The sequence below is a fragment of the Triticum aestivum genome, chromosome 6B (genome assembly GCF_018294505.1).
Source record: "Triticum aestivum cultivar Chinese Spring chromosome 6B, IWGSC CS RefSeq v2.1, whole genome shotgun sequence".
Lineage (NCBI taxonomy): Eukaryota > Viridiplantae > Streptophyta > Magnoliopsida > Poales > Poaceae > Triticum > Triticum aestivum.
This window is the reverse complement of record NC_057810.1, coordinates 170,625,861-170,636,266: the sequence shown is the minus strand read 5'-3', so window position 1 is coordinate 170,636,266 and position 10,406 is coordinate 170,625,861.

The window sequence follows — 10,406 nt, the reverse complement described above, 5'->3', positions numbered from 1 at the left end:
TTATGTAGTTTTTTTCTTTTCTACTTTATTTATTTTCTTGTATTTATTTTTGAGTTGTTTTATGCTGTATTTAGAGTTTCTTTGTGAATATTTTTGCTTTAGGTAAAAAAATCAATATATCCAATTCATCTTTTCAGAGCCACGAACCGGTACTAAAGGGGGTGTGCTGCATGAAAAAGAGAAAATAAAGGCAGAAAGGGTTGAAAGTTGATGTCGTGGCTTTGTAACAGATGAGTTTTCGTCCGAAACCCTGATACTTTGAAAGAGACTGTCCAATTTGTACATGAAGTGCATCCAGTTTATGCTGTAACCCTCTCAACTTTCTTGCACATGCTATGTGGGTGAAATGATGATACCATGCCAACTTTCAACCTTTTCAGAGTTCATTTGTAGTGCTTTTCAATATCAGGGTCATTTAGCTCAAAAAATTCAGTATATGCATGAAAAATAGAAAATGAAGGTAGAAAGGGTTGAAATTTGATGGCGTGGCTTGGAATAGTGCATACTGAAAGCACAAAAAGTCTGGAGTTGTAATAAGTTTAAAAAAATGAAATGCCTTTGTAACAAATGAGTTTTCGTCCGAAACCCTGATACTTCGAAAGAGATTCTCCAGTTTGTACACGAAGTGCATTTAGTTTTTGCCGTAACCCTCTCAACTTTTTTGCACATGCTATGTGGGTTAAATGATGATACCATGCCAACTTTCAACCTTTTCAGAGTTCATTTGTAGTGCTTTTCAATATCAGGGTCATTTAGCTCAAAAAAATCAGTATATGCATGAAAAATAGAAAATGAAGGTAGAAAGGGTTCAAATTTGATGGCGTGGCTTGGAATAGTGCATACTGAAAGCACAAAAAGTCTGGAGTTCTAATAAGTTTAAAAAAATGAAATGCCTTTGTAACAAATGAGTTTTCGTCCGAAACCCTGATACTTCGAAAGAGATTCTCCAGTTTGTACACGAAGTGCATTCAGTTTTTGCCGTAACCCTCTCAACTTTTTTGCACATGCTATGTGGGTTAAATGATGATACTATGCCAACTTTCAACCCTTTTCGAGTTAATTTGTAGTGCTTTTCAATATCAGGGTCATTTAGCTCAAAAAAACAGTATATGCATGAAAAATAGAAAATGTAGGCTGAAAGGGTTGAAAGTTGACGACGTGGCTTTGAATGGTGCATACTGAACGCACAAAAAGTCTGGAGTTGTAATAAGTTTTAAAAAATGAAGTGGCTTTGTAACAGATGGTTTTCGTCCGAAACCCTGATACTTCGAAAGAGATTGTCCAGTTTGTACACGAAGTGCATCCAGTTTTTGTCGTAACCCTCTCAACTTTTTTGCACGTGCTATGTGGGTGAAATGATGATACCATGCAAACTTTCAACCTTTTTAGAGTTCATTTGTAGTGCTTTTCAATATTAGGGTCATTTAGAACAAAAAAATTAGTATATGCATGAAAAATAGAAAATGAAGGCAGAAAGGGTTGAAAGTTGATGAAGTGGCTTTGAATGGTGCATACTGAACGCACAAAAATTGTGGAGTTGTAATAAGTTTAAAAAATGAGGTGGCTTTGTAACAGATGAGTTTTCGTCCGAAACCCTAATACTTCGAAAGAGATTGTCCACTTTGTACATGAAGTGCATCCAGTTTTTGCCGTAACCCTCTCAACTTTTTTGCACATGCTATGTGGGTGAAATTATGATACCATGCCAACTTTCAACCTTTTCACAGTTCATTTGTAGTGCTTTTCAATATCAGGGTCATTTAGCTCAAAACAATTAATATATGCATAAAAATAGAAAAAGAAGGCAGAAAGGGTTGAAAGTTGATGACGTGGCTTGCAATGGTGCATACTGAATGCACAAAAAGTCTGGAGTTGTAATAAGTTAAAAAAAATAAAGTGCCTTTGTAACAAATGAGTTTTCGTCCGAAACCCTGATACTTCAAAAGAGATTATCCAGTTTGTACACGAAGTGCATCCAGTTTTTGCCGTAACCCTCTCAAGTTTTTTCACATGCTATATGATTGAAATGATGATACCATGCCAACTTCAACCTATTCAGAGTTCATTTGTAGTGCTTTTTAATATCAGGGTCATTTAGCTCAAAAAACAGTATATGCATGAAAAAATAGAAAATGAAGGCAGAAAGGGATGAAAGTTGATGAAGTGGCTTTGAATGGTGCATACTGAACGCAGAAAAAGTCTAGAGTTGTAATAAGTTTTAAAAAATGACGTGGCTATGTAACAGATGAGATTTTCTCCGAAACCCTGATACTTCGAAAGAGATTATCCAGTTTGTACATGAAGTGCATCCAGTTTTTGACGTAACCCTCTCAACTTTTTTGCACATGGTATGTGGGTGAAATGATGATACCATGCCAACTTTCAACCTTTTCAGAGTTCATTTATAGTGCATTTCAATAATTAGGGTCATTTAGCTCAAAAAATTAGTATATGCATTAAAATAGAAAATGAAGGCAGAAAGGGTTGAAAGTTGATGAGATGGCTTTGAATGGTGCATACTGAGCGCACAAAAAGTTTGGAGTTGTAATAAGTTTAAAAAAAATAAACTGCCTTTGTACAAGATGAGTTTTCGTCTGAAACCCTCACACTTCGAAAGAGATTGTGCAGTTTGTACACGAAGTGCATCCAGTTTTTGTCGTAACCCTCTCAACTTTTTTGCACATGCTATGTGGGTGAAATGATGACACCATGCCAACTTCAACCTATTCAATGTTCATTTGTAGTGCTTTTCAATATCAGAGTCATTTAGCTCAAAAAACAGTATATGCATGAAAAATAGAAAATGAAGGCAGAAAGGGATGAAAGTTGATGATGTGGCTTTGAATGGTGCATACTGAACACACAAAAAGTCTGGAGTTGTAATAAGTTTAAAAAATGAAGTGGCTATGTAACAGATGAGATTTGTCCGAAACCCTGATACTTCGAAAGAGATTGTCCAGTTTGTACATTAAGTGCATCCAGTTTTTGACGTAACCCTCTCAACTTTTTTGCACATGCTATGTGGGTGAAATGATGATACCATGCTAACTTTCAACCTTTTCAGAGTTCATTTGTAGTGCATTTCAATAATCAGGGTCATTTAACTCAAAAAATTAGTATATGTATTAAAATAAGAAAATGAAGGCAGAACAGGTTGAAAGTTGACGAGGTGGCTTTGAATGGTGCATATTGAATGCACGAAAAGTCTGGAGTTGTAATAAGTTTAAAAAACAAAGTGGCTATGTAACAGATGAGTTTTCGTCCAAACCCTGATACTTCGAAAGAGATTGTTCAGTTTGAACATGAAGTGGATCTAGTTTTTGCCGTAACCCTCTCAACGTTTTTGCACATGCTATGTGGGTGAAATGATGATACCATGCCAACTTTCAACCTTTTCAGAGTTCATTTGTGGTGCTTTTCAATATCAGGGTCATTTAGCTCAAAAAATCGGTATATTCATCCAAAATAGAAAATGAAGGTAGAAAGGGTTGAAAGTTGATGATGTGGCTTTGAATGGTGCATACTAAACGCACAAAAAGTCTGGAGTTGTAATAAGTTTTAAAAATGAAGTGGCTTTGTAATAGATGAGTTTTCGTCTGAAACCCTGATACTTCGAAAGAGATTGTCCAGTTTGTACACGAAGTGCATCCAATTTTTGCCATAACCTTCTCAACTTTTTTGCACATGCTATGTGGGTGAAATAATGATACCATGCCAACTTTCAACCTTTTCAGAGTTCATTTGTAGTGCTTTTCAATATCAGGGTCATTTAGCTCAAAAAATCAGTATATGCATGAAAAATAGAAAATAAAGGCAGAAAGGGTTGAAAGTTGATGAAGTGGCTTTGAATGGTGCATACTGAACGCACAAAAAGTCTAGAGTTGTAATAAGTTTTAAAAAATGACGTGGCTATGTAACAGATGAGATTTTGTCCGAAACCCTGATACTTCGAAAGAGATTGTCCAGTTTGTACATGAAGTGCATCCAGTTTTTGACGTAACCCTGTCAACTTTTTTGCACATGGTATGTGGGTGAAATGATGATACCATGCCAACTTTCAACCTTTTCAGAGTTCATTTATAGTGCATTTCAATAATCAGGGTCATTTAGCTCAAAAAATTAGTATATGCATTAAAATAGAAAATGAAGGCAGAAAGGGTTGAAAGTTGATGAGATGGCTTTGAATGGTGCATACTGAGCGCACAAAAAGTCTGGAGTTGTAATAAGTTTAAAAAAAATAAAGTGCCTTTGTACAAGATGAGTTTTCGTCTGAAACCCTCACACTTCGAAAGAGATTGTGCAGTTTGTACACGAAGTGCATCCAGTTTTTGTCGTAACCCTCTCAACTTTTTTGCACATGCTATGTGGGTGAAATGATGATACCATGCCAACTTCAACCTATTCAATGTTCATTTGTAGTGCTTTTCAATATCAGAGTCATTTAGCTCAAAAAACAGTATATGCATGAAAAATAGAAAATGAAGGCAGAAAGGGATGAAAGTTGATGATGTGGCTTTGAATGGTGCATACTGAACACACAAAAAGTCTGGAGTTGTAATAAGTTTAAAAAATGAAGTGGCTATGTAACAGATGAGATTTGTCCGAAACCCTGATACTTCGAAAGAGATTGTCCAGTTTGTACATTAAGTGCATCCAGTTTTTGACGTAACCCTCTCAACTTTTTTGCACATGCTATGTGGGTGAAATGATGATGCCATGCTAACTTTCAACCTTTTCAGAGTTCATTTGTAGTGCATTTCAATAATCAGGGTCATTTAACACAAAAAATTAGTATATGTATTAAAAATAGAAAATGAAGGCAGAACGGGTTGAAAGTTGACGAGGTGGCTTTGAATGGTGCATACTGAACGCGCAAAAAGTCTGGACTTGTAACAAGTTTAAAAAATAAAGTGCATTTTTACCAGATGAGTTTTCATCCGAAACCCTGATACTTCGAAAGAGATTGTCCAGTTTGTACATGAAGTGCATCCCGTTTTTGCTGTAACCCTCTCAACTTTTTTTCACATGCTATCTGGGTGAAATGATGATACCATGCCAACTTCAACCTATTCAGAGTTCATTTGTAGTGCTTTTCAATATCAGAGTCATTTAGCTCAAAATAACAGTATAGGCATGAAAAATAAAAAATGAAGGCAGAAAGGGATGAAAGTTGATGACGTGGCTTTGAATGGTGCATACTGAACACACAAAAACTCTAGAGTTGTAATACTTTTAAAAAAAGAAGCGGCTATGTAACAGATGAGATTTTGTCTTTAACCCTGATACTTCGAGAGAGATTGTCCAGTTTGTACATGAAGTGCATCCAGTTTTTTCCGTAACCCTCTCAACTTTTTTGCACATGCTATGTGGGTGAATGATGATACCATGCCAACTTTCAACCTTTTCAGAGTTCATTTGTAGTGCTTTTCACTATCAGGGTCATTTAGCTCCAAAAAATTAGTATATGCATGAAAAATAGAAAATGAAGGCAGAAAGGGTTGAAAGTTGATGACGCGGCTTTGAATGGAGCATACTGAATGCACAAAAAGTCTGGAGTTGTAATAAATTTAAAAAAATGAAGTGCCTTTGTACCAGATGAGTTTTCGTCCGAAACCTTGATACTTCGAAAGAGATTGTCCACATTGTACATGAAGTGCATCCAGTTTTTGCCGTAACCCTCTCAACTTTTTTGCACATGCTATGTGGGTGAAATGATGATACCATGCCAATTTTCAACCTTTTCAGAGTTCATTTGTAGTGCTTTTCAATATCAGGGTCATTTAGCTCAAAAAAGTAGTATATGCATGAAAAATAGAGAATGATGGCAGAAAGGGTTGAAAGTTGATGAGGTGGCTTTGAATGGTGTATAGTGAATGCACAAAATGTCTCGAGTTATAATAAGTTTAAAATATTAAGTGCCTTTGTAACAGATGAGTTTTCGTCTGAAACCCTGATACTTCGAAAGAGATTGTCCAGTTTGTACACGAAGTGCATCCAGTTTTTGCCGTAACCCTCTCAACTTTTTTGCACATGCTATGTGGGCAAAATGATTATACCATGCCACCTTTCAACCTTTTCAGAGTTCATTTGTAGTGCTTTTCAATATCTGGGTCATTTAGCTCGAGAAAAATAGTATATGCATGAAAAATAGAAAATGATGGCAGAAAGGGTTGAAAGTTCATGGCGTGGCTTTTAATGGTGCATACTGAACGCACAAAAAGTCTGGAGTTGTAATAAGTTTAAAAAATGAAGTGGCTTTGTAACAGATTAGTTTTCATCCAAAACCCTGATACTTCGAAAGAGATTGTACACGAAGAAGATCCAGTTTTTGCCGTTACCCTCTCAAATTTTTTGCACATGCTATGTGGGTGAAATGATGATATCATGCCAACTTTCAACCTTTTCATAGTTCATTTGTAGTGCTTTTCAATATCAGGGTCATTTAGCTCAAAAAAGTAGTATATGCATGAAAAATAGAAAATGAAGGCAGAAAGGGTTGAAAGTTGATGGCGTGGCTTTGAATGGTGCATAATGAACGCACAAAAAGTCTGGAGTTGTAATAAGTTTCAGAAAATGAAGTGCCTTTGTAACAGATGAGTTTTTGTTCGAAACCCTGATACTTCGAAAGAGATTGTCTAGTTTGTACACGAAGTGCATCCAGTTTTTGCCGTAACCCTTTCAACTTTTTTGCACATGCTATGTGGGTGAAATGATGATACCAAGCCACCTTTCAACCTTTTCAGAGTTCATTTGTAGTGCTTTTCAATATCTGGGTCATTTAGCTCAAGAAAAATAGTATATGCATGAAAAATAGAAAATAAAGGCATACAGGGTTAAAGTTGATGACGTGGCTTTGAATGGTGCATACTGAACGCACAAAAAGTCTGGAGTTGTAATAAGTTTCAAAAAATGAAGTGCCTTTGTAACAGATGAGTTTTCGTTCGAAACCCTGATACTTCGAAAGAGATTGTCCAGTTTGTACACGAAGTGCATCCAGTTTTTGCCGTAACCCTTTCAACTGTTTTGCACTTGCTATGTGGGTGAAATGATGATACCATGTCACCTTTCAACCTTTTCAGAGTTCATTTGTAGTGCTTTTCAATATCTGGGTCATTTAGCTCGAGAAAAATAGTATATGCATGAAAAATAGAAAATGAAGGCATATAGGTTTGAAAGTTGATGAGGTGGCTTTGAATGGTGCATACTGAACGCACAACAAGTCTGGAGTTGTAATAAGTTTCAAAAAATGAAGTGGCTTTGTAACAGATGAGTTTTCGTCCGAAACCCTCATATTTCGAAAGAGATTGTCCAGTTTTTACACGAAGTGCATCCAGTTTTTTGCCATAACCCCCTCAACTTTTTTGCACATGCTATGTGGGTGAAATGATGATACCATGCCAACTTTCAACCTTTTCATAGTTCATTTGTAGTGCTTTTCAATATCTGGGTCATTTAGCTCAAGAAATCAGTATATATGCATGAAAAATAGAAAATGGAGGCAGAAAGGGTTGAAAGTTGATGAGTAGCTTTGAATGGTGCATACTGAACGCACAAAAAGTCCGGAGTTGTAATAATTTAAGAAACAAAGTGGCTTTGTAAGAGATGAGTTTTCGTTCGAAACCCTGATACTTCGAAAGAGATTGTCCAGTTTGAACACGAAGTGGATCTAGTTTTTGTCGTAACCCTCTCAACTTTTTTGCACATGCTATGTGGGTGAAACGATGATACCATGCCAACTTTCATCCTTTTCAGAGTTCATTTGTAGTGCTTTTCAATATCAGGGTCATTTAGCTCAAAAAAATCATTATATATATATATGCATGAAAAGTAGAAAATGAAGGCAGAAAGGGTTGAAAGTTGATGAAATTGCTTTGAATGGTGCATATTGAACGCACAAAAAGTCTGGAGTTGAAATAAGTTTAAAAAAATGAAGTGGCTTTGTAACATATGAGTTTTCGTCTGAAACCCTGATATTTCGAACGAGATTGTCCAGATTGTACACGAAGTGCATCCAGTTTTTGCCTTAACCCTCTCAACTTTTTTGCACATGCTATGTGGGTGAAAGGATGATACCATGCCAACTTTCAACCTTTTCAGAGTTCATTTGTAGTGATTTTCAATATCAGGGTCATTTAGCTCAAAAGTAGTATATGCATGAAAAATAGAGAATGAAGGCAGAAAGGGTTGAAAGTTGATGAGGTGCCTTTGAATGGTGCATACTGAACGCACAAAAAGTCTGGAGTTGTAATAAGTTTTAAAAAATGAAGTGCCTTTGTAACAGATGAGTTTTCGTCCGAAACCCTCATACTTCAAAAGAGATTGTCCAGTTTGTACACGAAGTGCATCCAGTTTTTGCCGTAACCCTCTCAACTTTTTTGCACATGCTATGTGGGTGAAATGATGATTCCATGACACCTTTCAACCTTTTCAGAGTTCATTTATAGTGCTTTTCAATATCTGGGTCATTTAGCTCGAGAAAAATAGTATATGCATGAAAAATAGAAAATGAAGGAAGAAAGGGTTGAAAGTTGATGATGTGGCTTTCAATGGTCCATACTGACCGCACAAAAAGTCTAGAGTTGTAATAAGTTTTAAAAATGAAGTGGCTTCATAAAAGATGAGTTTTCGTCTGAAACCCTGATACTTCGAAAGAGATTGTCCAGATTATACATGAAGTAGATCCAGTTTTTGTCGTAACCCTCTCAACTTTTTGCACATGCTATGTGGCTAAAATGATGATACCATGCCAACTTTCAACCTTTTCACAGTTCATTTGTAGTGTTTTTCAATATCGGGGTCATTTAGCTCAAAAAAGTAGTATATGCATGAAAAATAGAAAATGAAGGCAGAAAGGGTTGAAAGTTGATGACGTGCCTTTGAATGGTGCATAATGAACGCACAAAAAGTCTGGAGTTGTAATAAGTTTCCAAAAATGAAGTGCCTTTGTAACAGATGAGTTTTCGTTCGAAACCCTGATACTTCGAAAGAGATTGTCCAGTTGTACACGAAGTGCATCCAGTTTTTTGCCATAACCCTCTCAACTTTTTTGCACATGCTATGTGGGTGAAATGATGATACCATGCCAACTTTCAACCTTTTCAGAGTTCATTTGTAGTGATTTTCAATATCTGGGTCATTTAGCTCAAAAAATCAGTATATATGCATGAAAAGTAGAAAATGAAGGCAGAAAGGGTTGAAAGTTGATGAATTGGTTTGAATGGTGCATACTGAATGCACAAAAAGTCTGGAGTTGTAATAAGTTTAAAAAACAAAGTGGCTATGTAACAGATGAGTTTTCGTCCAAACCCTGATACTTCGAAAGAGATTGTTCAGTTTGAACATGAAGTGGATCTAGTTTTTTCCGTAACCCTCTCAACGTTTTTGCACATGCTATGTGGGTGAAATGATGATACCATGCCAATTTTCAACCTTTTCAGAGTTCATTTGTAGTGCTTTTCAATATCAGGGTCATTTAGCTCAAAACAATCAATATATATATGCATGAAAAGTAGAAAATGAAGGCATAAAGGGTTGAAAGTTGATGAAATTGCTTTGAATGGTGCATACTGAACGCACAAAAAGTTTGGAGTTGTAATAAGTTTAAAAAAAATGAAGTGGCTTTGTAACAGATGGTTTTCGTCCGAAACCCTGATACTTCGAAAGAGATTGTCTAGATTGTACACGAAGTGCATCAAATTTTTGCCGTAACCCTCTCAACTTTTTTGCACATGCTATGTGGGTGAAATGATGATACCATGCCAACTTTAAACCTTTTCAGAGTTCATTTGTAGTTATTTTCAATATCAGGGTCATTTAGCTCAAAAAAGTAGTATATGCATGAAAAATAGAGAAAGAAGGCAGAAAGGGCTGAAAGTTGATGAGGTGGCTTTGAATGGTGCATACTAAACACACAAAAAGTCTGGAGTTGTAATAAGTTTCGAAAAATGAAGTGCCTTTGTAACAGATGAGTTTTCGTCCGAAACCATGATACTTCAAAAGAGATTGTCCAGTTTGTACACGAAGTGCATCCAGTTTTTCCCGTAACCCTCTCAACTTTTTTACACATGCTATGTGGGTGAAATGATGATTCCATGCCACCTTTCAACGTTTTCAAAGTTCATTTTAGTGCTTTTCAATATCTGGGTCATTTAGCTCAAGAAATCAGTATATATACATGAAAAATAAAAAATGGAGGCGGAAAGGGTTGAAAGTTGATGAGTAGCTTTGAATGGTGCATACTGAACGCACAAAAAGTCCGGAGTTGTAATAAGTTTAATAAATGAAGTGGCTTTGTAAGAGATGAGTTTTCGTCCGAAACCCTGATACCTCGAACGAGATTGTCCAATTTGAAATGAAGTGGATGTGGTTTTTGTCGTAACCCTCTCAACTTTTTTGCACATGCTATT